The sequence below is a fragment of the Rattus norvegicus genome, chromosome 18 (assembly GCF_021556685.1).
Source record: "Rattus norvegicus strain SHRSP/BbbUtx chromosome 18, alternate assembly SHRSP_T2T, whole genome shotgun sequence".
In the NCBI taxonomy this organism is placed as follows: Eukaryota; Metazoa; Chordata; class Mammalia; order Rodentia; family Muridae; genus Rattus; species Rattus norvegicus.
Genome location: NC_141551.1, coordinates 76038122 through 76051388, shown reverse-complemented (window position 1 = coordinate 76051388; position 13267 = coordinate 76038122). Strand labels below are relative to the sequence as shown.

The 13267-nt window shown below is 51.7% G+C and overlaps 1 long non-coding RNA gene across 2 annotated transcripts; it reads left to right on the top strand.

Moving 5' to 3' along the window:
- Positions 1-1891: 1891 nt before the first annotated feature.
- LOC147999890 (uncharacterized) lies at positions 1892-11448 on the top strand. Of its 2 annotated transcripts, none has more exons than XR_015643096.1 (6): positions 1892-2325; positions 2754-2793; positions 5844-6932; positions 7015-7142; positions 7285-7418; positions 8734-11448. It is a non-coding gene; the product is annotated as an uncharacterized LOC147999890 (long non-coding RNA). The 2 variants fall into 2 exon arrangements; XR_015643097.1 differs by having other exon boundaries at positions 1929-2325; positions 5844-6014.
- The last annotated feature ends 1819 nt before the right edge of the window (positions 11449-13267 follow it).

Here is a 13267-nt window from a genome sequence, read left to right as displayed (position 1 = left end):
TCCATCCACCCACCCACCCATCCATCCATCCACCCATCCATCCATCCCATCCATCCATCCATCCACCCCATCCACTACTTTCTGTTCACCAATTTACCAATCTATTTACCTACCTGACTCCTCCCGCCCCCACCGCTCTTTGTTTCAGCCATTCACCCACACATCCACATATCCTCCACTCATAATCTATCACGTGCTTATTATCTACCCCTAATTCCGCCTGCCCACACCAAGTCACCCCTCCATCCTTCGTCTGCCCATTCATTATCCATTCCTCTGCCCATCCACCCACTCATCCCTCCATCCGCTCACCCACATTTCTATCCACCTATCCATTTCCTTCTCTTATCCCGCCCATCCGTTCTTCTCTCAATCAGCCGCCAACCCCACTCATCCTTCCCTCTTTCCTTCCATTCTTCCATTCCCTTGTGTTATCCAGGTTTCTATGTCCTAACCACCAACCCTCAAAGCTCATCATGATAGTTAATGTTGAGATTCAGTCAACCCTTGACACAAGAGTCTGAGATGCCCTACTAAAAAACAGGAGACACCTGGAGCAGCTACGCTGGTCCAAGCACTTCCCTTCTCTAGCTGAATATAGATTAGTGTGTTCTATGAGCCGATTATAGTTTCTTGTCAGATCGGAGTCCCACTAGGTGTGGTTAGGCACAGCTATTAGGACCGTCTTTCATTCTTGGGCTGTAGATCCAGTTCACGCTAGTCCCTTGTTTCCTTCAGCTCTATTCCTTTCATCAATCAGAGGGACACACCCCTACCATCTAGGCCTTTAGTAATGAATGGCTTGGGATTACCTTTGGAGACAGATTCCCTAGTTACACGGTAGAACCAAGGTAGAGCAGAGTCTGGGATCCCCCCCAATTTGGCTGCCTCTGCCTGCAGCTTCTTTGGGGTCAGACCAGGATAGCAGAGCCCTGTCATTCTGGGAAAATTGACTGATGTAGACATGGGATACCAGGGGCAGCACAGGATATGGGTCTCAGAAAGAAAGGGGCAAAATGAATCAGCACCCTTATTCTGTGGCATCCCAAGTGTTCTGGCGTGTGCTGCCAGGTAGGAAACCTTGAGTACTGTCCTATCAGAGGTGTGTTACCATATTTTGATACCTATAATAACTGAGATGATACTGTTTTGTAAGGGTTAGATGTTCCAGCTCTACACAACCAGGACAGAGTGAAGAGAGTCTGGAGACAGACATGGCGGCCTGTGCCTACAATCCCAGCACTTGGGAGGCATAGGCAGGAGGAATACTGAAGGTTTAGCACCGACCTGGTTTACATAGTGAGTTCTAGGCCAACTGGTACTATATGCTGAGATCCTTTCTCAAGAGACAAAAAAGAAAGGAAAGAAAAGAAGCTAAACAAATCTGGAGTTAATGAGCCTCCTGACGGGGAGCAGCATGAAGTATTAGGGTCTTTGGGCTTTGTGTTTTGGCTATGTCTGTGTCTCCTTACCACACCAAGGACACGGCACTTCTTGAGGGCTGTGTATAAGGTATAGGGCGAGCTTGTCACCCCACTCTGAGCCCCTGAGAAGGCAGCGTGTGTAACCTGGGGTATCCGTACCTGCCTTACACTGGATCTAGACCAAAGCTGGAGTAGCTCAGCCCTGCGTCAAGAGCCAAACGCACCATCTGCTTTCTGGTCTGTCGGAACAGTGCCAGCTCTGAGCATTCGCCGTGCCCACTCCCCTGCAGCTGGCTGGGTTTCGCCATGGGTAGCTCAGCCAGGCATGGGGAGTGTTCTCCCAAGGGACTTCCATGTGCAGAAGTTGGCTGAGCTCTGCCATCCCTGACCAGGGAAGAGGTCAGCAAGAACTGAATTGGGGCAGAGGAGGGTTCCCCAGGGCCTGGGAGGGTAGGAGGATTGACCCTAGATCCTTAGTTGACTCTGCCTATCCTGTGTGCTCCCAGTGATCCCTCCCAGACAGATGTGGGGACAAGACGACAGTCCTCCTCCTGTCCCCCCACCTCCCATCCCCCTCTCTGACTATTCTCTGGTTCTAGCTCAAGCCCAGCTATGGCATGTTATAGGTCATTCCCTGCCTCGTTCTTTTTCTCTTAACTGCGGCCCAAATTGTACCCCTCTCTGCCTTTAAGAAGAGAATGGGTTTCTATCGCTCCAAGGTTCAGTCTCAATACCAACAGGAAACTCTGCCTCGACCAACAGCATGGGCCAAGGAGTCTCCAACAGGAAGAACCTCAAGATCACCCTTGGAAGACAAAGAGGAGCCTCTAGACTTCTATGGATCAGAAGTGCAAAGTGTGAGACTGTGGAACAAGCCCTGAGGGCGGGCTCCATGTCCGTGGTAAGCTTCCCTGAGGGACACCAGTGGCTTCCATACATAAGAAAGGTGACAGAATATCTGCAGTTAAACCAAGGGGAGTGAATGGGGCTCCACCCCAGCCCTGGACCACCCTGGCTTCTCTGGGCCATCCTCCTCCCACTCCCCTCACTGGGACGTGCAGTCAGTCCTTGGTATAAGTCACAGATGTGGAAAAAATGTTGCTGAGATTGCAAAGTCCAAATACAAAGGATTCCTCCTCCTTCTTTGGGGTTGTATTCATTCGGGGACACCAAGATGTCATCGCAGAAACCGAGCCAGAGGTCAAAGTTGACTAACACATTTGAGGAAAAAACTCCCAGCACACATTTGTAAGACTCCGTTAGCTCCGTTAGCCAGATGCTCTATTTCCTGGTCACGTGTTAACCAAAACTTTCCGTATTATCTTTCAGTGGGATTGAGATGACCTGCAGGGCGAGCCCCTCCCCATCGGTAAGAGAAGAGTGAAAAAAGGCTTGAACACAAAGCTAATTAGACAGCAATCCAGTCAGAGTCTCTGGCTTCGGAGTGGAGTGGGCGTGGATGAGACAGGACTTGTTGACTTGAGGAGACACTTACAGGCTGTGACCAGGGGGCCTCAGGGGACCACAGTAGGAGTCTGAGCCTGAGGCGGTCCTTCCAGGTGACTGGAAGGATGACCTGTCCATTATAGGTGACAGTTCTTACCTTTGTGTTTAAGCAAAGAATGGCTGTGAGTGGCCTTTGATTCCAAAAGAATCAATGAGTCTGTAAGGTCCTCCCTTCTCTGCTTGTGTGTATGTGGGGTGTGTGTGTGTGTGTGTGTGTGTGTGTGTGTGTGTGTGTGTGTGTGTATGTGGTGTGTGTGTGTGTGGTGTGTATGTGTGTGTGTGTGGTGTGTGTGGGGAGTGTGTATGTGTGTGGTGTGTGTGTGTATGTAGGGTGTGTATGTGTGTTGTGGGGGGGAGTGTGTGTGTGTGTATGTGTGTGTGTGTAGTGTGTGTGTATGTGGGGTGTGTGTGTGTGGTGTGTGTGGTGTGTGTGTGGTGTGTGTGTGGGGGTGTGGTGTGTGTGGGGTGTGTGTGGTGTGTGGTGTGTGTGGGGGGGTGTGGTGTGTGTGGGGGGGTGTGGTGTGTGGTGTGAGTATGTTTATGTGTGTGTATATGTGTGTGTGTATGTGGTGTGTGTGTGTGTGTGTGTGTTTTGGGGAGATGAATCCACGGCTACATGTTTGCTGGGTAAGAACGAGGGCCTGAGAGGAACGTCAGTACTCACTTAAAGAGCTGGGTGCAGCTAATGTATGCCTGTAACTCCTGTGGAGACTGACAGACCCAAGGCTCGATGGCCAGCCCTTTTTTTTTTTTTTTTTTTTTGGTTCTTTTTTTCGGAGCTGGGGACCGAACCCAGGGCCTTGCACTTGCTAGGCAAGCGCTCTACCAGATGGCCAGCCCTTAGAGCTGAAACAGCGGGCAGCAAGATCCAAGTTTTAGTAAAAGACTCTGTTTGGCACACCCACCGGAGTCCATACGCCTGCAAGTAAATTAGTGCTTTTCAGAGGGTGCTCACCATTGAGGATGATGACTGTTGGCTGGTGTCCCTGGGGAGCTGCTCACTGTCCACTGATCAGCCTGTATGACAGGGACCCTCTAGCATGGACCTAAGGGCATCCAGGTCCAACAGGGGCAGCTGCTGCTATGAGGACAGCAAACAGGAACTGCTCTTTCCTCACTACAGCAGGAGACAGGGGGACTTTACAGATACCTTAGAGAGTGGCAGCTGGGGCCGTACTGCTCCAGTGAGACCAGACAGCCAGATCCCTGGCTACCCTCAGAGCACAGAACACGAAAACCAGGATTTTATGGCCTCTCTTCAAACCCCTGGGAATACAGAAGGAAGCAAACCTCCTTACCATCTTCTCTGGATTCACAAGAGGTCACCGCCTTCAAGGGCTCTATCCCCGAGGTCATTCTTCCTCTTAAGGTGGTTGCTACTCCAAGGTGTGTGTCCTTTCTGTACCATGTCACGTGTCAGGTCCCACGTGGTCAACATTGCCTGCCTGTCCGCGGGCCTGTGAGGCCACCGTATCTCACCTGTTATCTCCAGCATTCCTCACTCTGTTGTCATTTCCTTGTATCCCTCATGTGTGGATGTAACTGCTGCCTCTGGCTGCAGGGAGCCTGGTGGTTGGCGGTTGTGTGCCCTTCACTTGACGGAGGGGTGGGAATTGATCTCCCACACTGAGGAGTACAGTTTCCTCATGTCCTTAGCAACGTTTGGTTTTCCAAAACTTTGATATGTATAAAATACCTCACTGCTTTAACATCAAACTTTTTTTTGGGGGGGGGTATCACCCTAAAAGAAAAACCCAATTCGGAATACAATAATGAAAGATTCATTTTCACTGAGGACTCTATGGTGAAAATTAAGGCAGAGGCTCATAGGCCCAAACCCTTGTTCAACTTGGTTTGGACTTCTCTCCTTACTCTGGGCAAACAACTGTGTCACTGGCTCCCTCCAACACCTCACTCTAGGCCCCAAGCGCCCTTTCTCCTTATGCTCACCCAAACATTTCTCTGAAGAGCGTCAGAATCTCTGCAGGTAAGCGGGAGCACCTCCAGTCAGAAACAAGACAGATAAGGTCTTGTCCACACCCTTATCTGGGCAAACTCCGCTATGAAGGAAACACTAGTGTCTGCGCCGCTGCTCTGGATCTGACAGGTTTGAGGAGCTTCTGCTTTGTGGTGTTTTAGTGAACATCGCAGAACCGGCAGCTAAGCGATGCCTGCCCTATTCCACTACTCCATCATCGATCCTGTGTCCCCCTGCTTCACTCCCACTCTGGACACTTGCCTGTCCTCAGAGAGGATGGACACTCACTCCTGTTGCAGTCACTGAGGACCGCCTGAGCCCGGCCTTCAGCAGTGAAGCACCTTCCCCAGGGCTGAGCTCCATGCAATGCAAACACCCAAATACTGCACTTTTTTTCTAGGCATTGAGGGGCTTTAATGAAAGCATGTTCGATGACAGGTGGGGGTGGGGGAGTAGGGAGGTGGGGGTGGGGAGTAGGGAGGTGGGGTGGGGAAGTACGGAGGTGGGGTGGGGGACTCTAGGGTGGGTGGGGGAGTAGGGGGGGAGAGTAGGGAGGGGTGGGGAGTAGGGAGGCGGTGCTGGCTGCCACATGCTGCTAAGGCCCACAGGGCAGTGACTGGGCTGCAGCAGCCTCTTCAGTGGCACTCTTTAACCAGGCGCTGGCTCACCTCAGGACATGCTTTGTTCAAGAAACAAGGGTGTGTTGTTTCCAGTCTTTTATTCTTGGTGGGTGAGCAATATATTTTTTTCTAAGTACTAAACTTGTGGTTTGCAAAGCAAACATTACCCTCGCTGGCTGCCAAGGCTTGTGCTGAGATGTGTTCTGCGCTGTCGACCTCCTGGGGCCAAATCCCACTTTAGTCTCGAGTAGGAGCCTAGAAAATTGGCGTCCTGAGAAGCCAGTGTTTACACTGAAAACATTGTTCCGTTTCCAGGACTTCCCTGAACCCAAGCGTGGTGACAACACTTTAAGAATTGAAAAGAAAACGGGGCTCTCTCCTCTTGAACAAGGTCCACACTACCCCTTGTCTCTTCTGTGGAGACAGAAGCAGCCGCTGCCCACCGTCCCCAGCCCTCAGAAATGGACAGGCCTAAGTTTCCTCCAGGTACTGAAGTGGTCTTTTTCCAAGTCCACTGTTACTTCTTTGCTTCTCTGACATGACGAACATGTCCAGAGAGGACGCACGCAAGGCAGGGCCATGATGACGGAGTTGTAACATACCAATGTCGTGTTTCTCGACTCCTCCCGAGGCCATGCCTGGAGCTAGCCCATCCCAGCGCTGTCCATTAAAGCTAGGGAAATTGAGTCCCAATGAGGGAGCTCTTCCAGACGTTGCCTTTGGGGATGGAGAGGCTGTGACAACACCTGCTTCGATGCAAACAGAGCAGTGCCTGTCCCGGATCTGGTCCCCGTCAGCCTCCATGACAGATGCTGATTTAATTGTACCTGGTCGGTATCTCCCAGGAGTTGAGAGCTCGGCAGAAACTCACCATCCACTTCCTACCCCCATAAAGCAGGGCTGTGTCCTTAGGAGTCTCTTGTCTCTCTGCTGGTGAAGCTTCAAGGGATATTAGTAAGCTCTAAAATCATCCTTTCGGGGCCCTTCCTGGTAGCTTGACCATCCCATCTCGCCCCAATCGTCACCCTAACCCTAACTTGGAACCCAGCGACTGACTATGGTAGCTAGCTGGCTCCAGCCTTATTCTCAAAAGGAAACGTATCAAGGGACCCGCATCAGTTCGTACCACATAAATATATACGAAGATTTGTACTCCTTTAAGACGGTTCAATGCTAAATTATTATTCTGGGTGTGTCTGTGAGGATGTCTGGAAGACACCAACATCTGAGCAGCAGACTAAGCACAGGCAGAGTGGTGGCCCCAGCCAGTCTACTGAAATTCTGAACAGAAGATGCAAACCCTCCTTGGGAGAAGAGAGCATTTCCTCCTTCAGACCCCAACTATTTGCAGACTAGCTGTGGTGTCCTGGCTCTCCTGGGTCTCCATGGCAACTGCAGGCCTCTGTGAGCATGATCCTGGGGTGTGCGGGGGATCGGGGGGGGGGGGGCTGGCAGCCACATGTGTACAGAATTGTCTTCTCCCAAGGTCTCTGGGTAAGAAGTGAATATGACTCCTCCAGCAGTGTCTCTGGTGGCACACCGAGAGGTCTACATTTGGGACCCATTGGCAGTCCACAGTGAACCAGAGACCCCCCAACTGCGCAGGCTCACCAGGTATCTCCAAAGTACACCTAGTCACCCAGCCACAGCCAGCTTCTTGTCCCGTTCCGTAGTGAAAGAACTTGGGCTGCATAGGAAAGCGGTCATGCCCCTGCCTCAGAAGGCCTCCCTCTCTTGTCCTCTTTCTTTTAAGCAGAACAGTTGGTTGCTTCAGAATTAAAAATGGCCGGAGACAAAAGTACCAAGAGCGATCCCCGGAGAGCTCCCGTCGTCGTGCACACTCAGCATTCCTCAGCTGTGCTCTTGACTGACGTTTACCGCTGCAGAAGGGTAAGCTTCCCCCAAGGTGGCCTTCCATGATGTTCCTGGTGATCTGAGCTCTGTGGCTTACCGAGATCTGCACCTATCTCACCAAATGGTGGCCCTGCCTGTTGGACTAGGAAGAGGTTGAGAAGGACGAAGCCAGTCTTAGTCTTGCTCTTACTGGCTATGACGTCCGCCACTTTCTTAATGGATTAGAGAATGGCTCCTCCCTCCTATCCCCCACTCATCTTCAAACACCTAGGCAGTACGGGTCAGGAGCTGTGGCTTGGTGGCTGGATCTCTCTTGAGGATCCTTCAGGAGCCACGTGAGCGGCTACTGAGCAAACTTCACATTGTGTCTAAGGGGCTCCATGGAGTCTTAACTTCTTGTGTTGATTTGCCTGGGGACGTGGGGGTGGGGGGCAGTGGTGCACAAGCAGTGGCATCAGAGTAAAGGGGACAAGCAGACAGAAGCTCCAGGGGATGTGGGGACAAGGCATGGGCACTGGAGAGCTTTGCTCAAGTCACCTGTCTGGATGCTATGATGGGCATTCAGCAGGATCCGGGAAAAGGATGCCTGTGGTGACCCTAGACAGCTGTGCACAGGCCGGACGGAAGGAATGGTGCACAGGGCAGGGAGCAGAGGACATCGTGGAATACAGGAAGGAGTGCATCCCCAGGGATGTGACCCTCAGCAGTAGCCTAGCCACCTCTGGCGCTCACTGCCCCCCGGGGAGTCTGAGCCCTGGGCATCAAGGCTGGGCTGGGCCTCAGATCATGCCTTCGTATGTATTTGGGGGCCTTAATAGCACCAGAGCACGTGGCCCAGGCTCTGATTATCTAGAACGGGGCTTCAATACTATTTTGGTTGGGGTTGCAAAGTGGGCAAGTCAACCCCGGCCCATCCTCACAGCCTGCCCAGCTCTGGATTGCTGTGCTGTCGGGAGTCTCAGGCGAAGTGGGTCCTCTCCACCTCTTACTGATACAGTGACCAGTGGTCAGAAGTCCTGAGCTGCTCTGCTCCCACCTTCCAGCTCCTATGCTCCTTCCCCAACATTGAAAGCATGCATGCAATGCCTCTGTCACTGACGGTCTGCAGCCTCCGGGCCTCAGTTTCCCCTTCCTGCCCACCTACTTCCCCTCTCACCTTCTTGACCTCAAGACAGAGAGCATCTGCATTTGTTTTAATGATGCAGCAATGCAGAGGCAAATAGGGGTGGGTGGGTATGTGTGAGCAGGGGTGCGTGTGCATGTGTCATGGTGCGGGAAAATCTCAGGCATTGGTGCTCCTCTTCCTCTCTGCCTAAAGCCAGTGCCTCTTGTTTGTCCCCGTGCCACCCAGGCAAACCGGTCCTCAAGCCTTCTGGGATTCTCCCGTTTCTGCAGAAGCACCTCACCACAGAAGCACTAAGTGTACAGCGATTCACCGTGTGCAACTTTACATGTGGTGGTGCTCTCCGAATTCTGCCTCTCACGTTCGTGTGATGAGTGCTTTGCCCACTGAGCCATCTCCAGAGTCCAGTTTATGTAGAAAATAATCAAACATAGGCTTATCCACAGATCGACCTCTCTCTCTTAAAAACAATCCTCACGGGGCACTCAGTTCCATGCTTGCCCCGTGGACATGGGGACCTGAGTTCCATCCTCGGAATCGACTAAAGAAAGTAGCCAGATGTGGCGGTGTGTGCTGTAATCTCGGTGCTGGGGAGGCAGTGACAGGCAGAGCTCCGACTTACTAGTAAGCCAGCCCGGCCAAATCAGCAAGCTTTGGGACAAGTAGGGAACCTTGTCTCATAAAGCAACCGTGGCTACCATCTGTCTACCACACAGGCACATACATGCACACTAAATAGTCCCTATTTAATCTAAGAAGCATCCATTGTCCTCACTTCTCTACAGAATGGTGGGGAAGGAAACTGGCTAAGCTTCCTCCCACCCTCTCATTCACAAATCCCCTCTGTGGAGAACCCATAGAGTTTTACCCTCACCTGGATCAGAACTGACACAGAGATCTGAGGTTTGTTGGGACGGTGGCCCCGTGGTGTCACCTGCTCCTGCAGTGTCAGGGACAGAAGGGGTCCTGAATCCATTGTCAGAGATGAACAGCTCTCATGAGATCCAGCCCATATTTAAAGGGCCACCGTCATGTCACTAACTCAGCAGGGCTATCGAGGTTATGCTCCTCTTCCAATTGCTTGCCCTGCGAGGTGTGGCTTAGCGTACATGGATCCTGACCACCTGGCTCTCCCGTGTGGGAAGCACAGCTGTTCGATGGGCAGGTGGCCTTAGCAGCCATCTCTGCTCAGGTGTCGAGGGAAGCCCCTGGCTCCCTGGGTTCTAGATCTGGAGTAGATATCTGGGAGCCTTGCTCCCTATACTAACAAGGGTTTGGTTCTTCAGGGTGGACGGCACAGGGTCAGAGGTGTCCAGGAGACTCTGTGAAATCAGTCAGAGCACTCCAGGCACCAGCTGCCCTTGAGACTTTCTCAAGCCTACCAGTGGGAGCCACTGTGCCCGAATCCCAGCCACACCCTGGGAATGGAGAGATGCAGGAAACTGTAAATATTGCCAAAGGCCATTGAGTCTTTTGTCTTAGGAACTGAAAATTAGGCAAACTGGTGCCAAACCTCACGTCTATGCTTGGTGGGGCCGAGTTTCAACGGATCACACCTAGGGAAGACACCTTCAGCTACAGAGACCAGCGCCATCCCTGGGCGTGGCCCAGGTGATTCACACAAGACCACTTCTGACTCACCTGTGTGTTACCCCACCCAGTCATGAGAAAGCCAAGCCTCCCAGGGCCAGCCTGGCCTGACCCAGACTTCCAGGAGGCCCAAAATCCAAGTGGATCAAACCGATTCTGGCCATCTGGGTCAAAGGTAGCGTGTCTAACGAAACAGCCAGCCCACAACTGTTAAGCATTGGATGGATAAGTAGAGGGTTAAAGTGGGTGTGTGGATGTGTATCAGTAACAGCTTTGGGGAAAAAAAAGATGGCAGGCGATGGCCCATTCACAGAGGAACACCTACTGCGGCACGGGAGCCCAGCCAATTCTGGTGAGCTAGCGTCTTGTCCTGATGGCACTGCTTTTTTCCACTACTGTTTACCGTACGGGTCGATGTGCCTGAGCTCTGTCCTTAACAAGGAGTCCACACTTCAAGCCGTCTCACACTATTCTCTGTCCCTTCGGTGTTGTACTCCACTCAAAACCAGAAGCGTCTGGCCACGCCAGTGAGCTCGCTCGCTAGGGGACAGACAGATTCTAGAATCATGGAGCCAAGTTCCTCCGACCACAGCAGGCAGGCCTTCGAGACGACTCCTCTGTCGTGAGAACACCTCTGATAGGCTGTGGCGATGCTCCCCACCGACCCTGGTTGCTCTGAGCACCTTGGGAGCTAGCTACCACTGGTCCTTTGGATGGTAACACGTAAGACGATAGGGTAAGATGCCACTCTGCCCGATGCTCGTGGACTAAGGAGTCTGGTAATGGACTTCATCAACAGAAGCGAGGGCTCAGGGGCACGTCGCCGGCCTAAAATCCCGTCTCCTCACCTAGACTTAGTTGGTGCTGCTCCTGGTGGATAGGCTTCTAGAGGCCATCGTTTCCTGACTCAGATTGACAAGTTTCCAAATTCCGTCAATGTCCCTACTCTAACTTAGAGTATTGGCCGCCTGCTGATCAATGATATGACCTGGGTCTTGTAGGCAAGAGCATCTCCACTGGAGTGGAAAGCTAGTCATTGAAAGCAAATCAAAGCTCCTTCTTCCTCAACGGTGGCTGACTGGGCTCAAGTGGCTACTGCTTGGCTTAAGGAACTTGGGGAGTTGCTGGCCTAAGCCCAGAAGGGACGTGTAGCCACATAGAACTTCATCCAGGCACTTTTTAAAAACAAGATGATTGGACTAACCTCGGCAGCTCCCCATAAGAAGGCTAAATGTCTGAGAAAGCTCTACTCATGCCACCTGCCAGAAACCCTTCTCCCAGTGACAGCTAACTCAATCCTCTGTGGAATTCCTTCAGACTACCTGGGGGTATTAAAATGCAATTTAAGCCACACCTCGCCTTGTTTATTTTACTAAATGCTAAGGAGTGGGTGGAGAACACTTTTCAGAAGCTGACTTGGGTCCACAAAAGCGGGCCCTGAATTTAACCCCTACTGTCCCTGCTGGGGTTCTATGGGACACTTGTACATTCAGGACAGCTTCACACTGGGACCTCATTCAGCCATCATGGTTTCTGGCCTCACCATTGTAGGGCTGTTGATCTCTTTCTCCTCCTCTTCCTCATCCTCCTTTTCTCCTCCATCTTTTTTTGGGGAGGCTTTGCTGCCAAAAGAAAAATAAATAAAGCCAACTTACGGTCCTGCTTAGCCCACAAGCTTGGGAGTGGCCTTGTAGCTGATGGGAGAGGCTCAAGTGGAGCCAAAGGCTAGAGGTATGGTGGGACCCTCAAAGATTATGGGACCTCAATAGCTGCCTGTCAGGAAAGTGTCTCCCAGTGAAGCTCACCTCCTGTTTAAGGATTTGTTTAGGCATCTCACGGAGAAGAGGTCTGCAGGCAAGAGGAAGTTCAGATTAGAAGTTCCTACTGTCTCCTGCCATTCTAGGGAGTTTCAGCTCCTGGGAGGAGATGTGGTCACTGAATAGGTTTCACACCATGAGTTTCTCCTGGACCAACCTGCAGAAGGGCTGTCCCTTTCTATCCAGGGCCATGATGCCTAACCAGAAGAGAGGGCTGGAGAGAGGTGGCTAAGGAGCCTGCCACTCTGTTGAGAGGTGGGTGACTAGGAACACAGTGGGTGACAGCCAGTGGCTAATCACAAAGGGGCATTTGCTGGTCCAGGAGTCGGATTAGTTAAAAATGACACACTAGAAGTTGAAATTATAGGAGGTGGCTGAGGTTTCCTGGTGTGCCCCCTGCAGGCCTGTTTTAGCATGAGCCAGTGGTGTGGCCCCAGGCAAGAAGGGTAGGGACTTTAACTGTTAAAGTTTCCTGCTAGGACTGTGTGTGCTTCCCGGGCTAAACTTGCCCTTGGTGGCCACTGAGTGGCCACTGTCTTACTGGGCATAGGCACTGCCTTCTCTTTGCTCTTGGCCATGGAAAAGTCCAGGACTGACCACGTCCAGTGTCTTTCTAAACCCAGCAAGATCCCAGGCCTTCACCCCACAAGGTAAATAAGAAGCTTTACAGAGAGTAGAGACTGTCTCGTTTGTGGAATAAAGAAGCTTCCATGCTTCAGCTCTCCCTAAAATGTTGACTGAAAGTATTTGAGCATTGAAAAGCACACTAAGAAATGAACCATGACCCTGATTCAAACGGCATTCCAAAAGCATGCCGTTCAGTTTTATCATATTTTCTGATCAACTCACAGTTGCGTGAAAACCGTTTTTTTTTTCTTCTTTTACATTTTGCTGAAAAAGACCTTTCTTTTTATAACGTTTATATCTCTTGTCACCGGCGAGTAGACAAAAGCAATCACACAAAAGCTTGCTTCTCAGTTACTCAGTGTCTTCACATGTGGTCAAGGCTGAGCAAGGCAGCCATGCAGGGTGTCTGGGTGTGACTCTGGAAGCAGACAGGGGGAATGGAGAAAACCCTCCCTCCCACACATGCGAGCTGTCATCACTGCTTTACCCCAAACTGAGCACCAGACATGGCCAGCAGCCTCGTCTCCTCAGTCTGTGGGCAAGGAATCCAGCATGGCTTGGTGGGCAGCTCAAACTCGGTGCTCTGAAGTCAGCACCCAGCTTGCTCCCAGCCTCCCTTGCCTGGTGTTAGCAACCATCATGCTGTTGGCTGCAGACCTTGGTGTCTTGTGTTGGGGCTTCTGCAGCTGTGACTAAAGGAACAGTGCTTCTGAGGTGGCATACCAGAA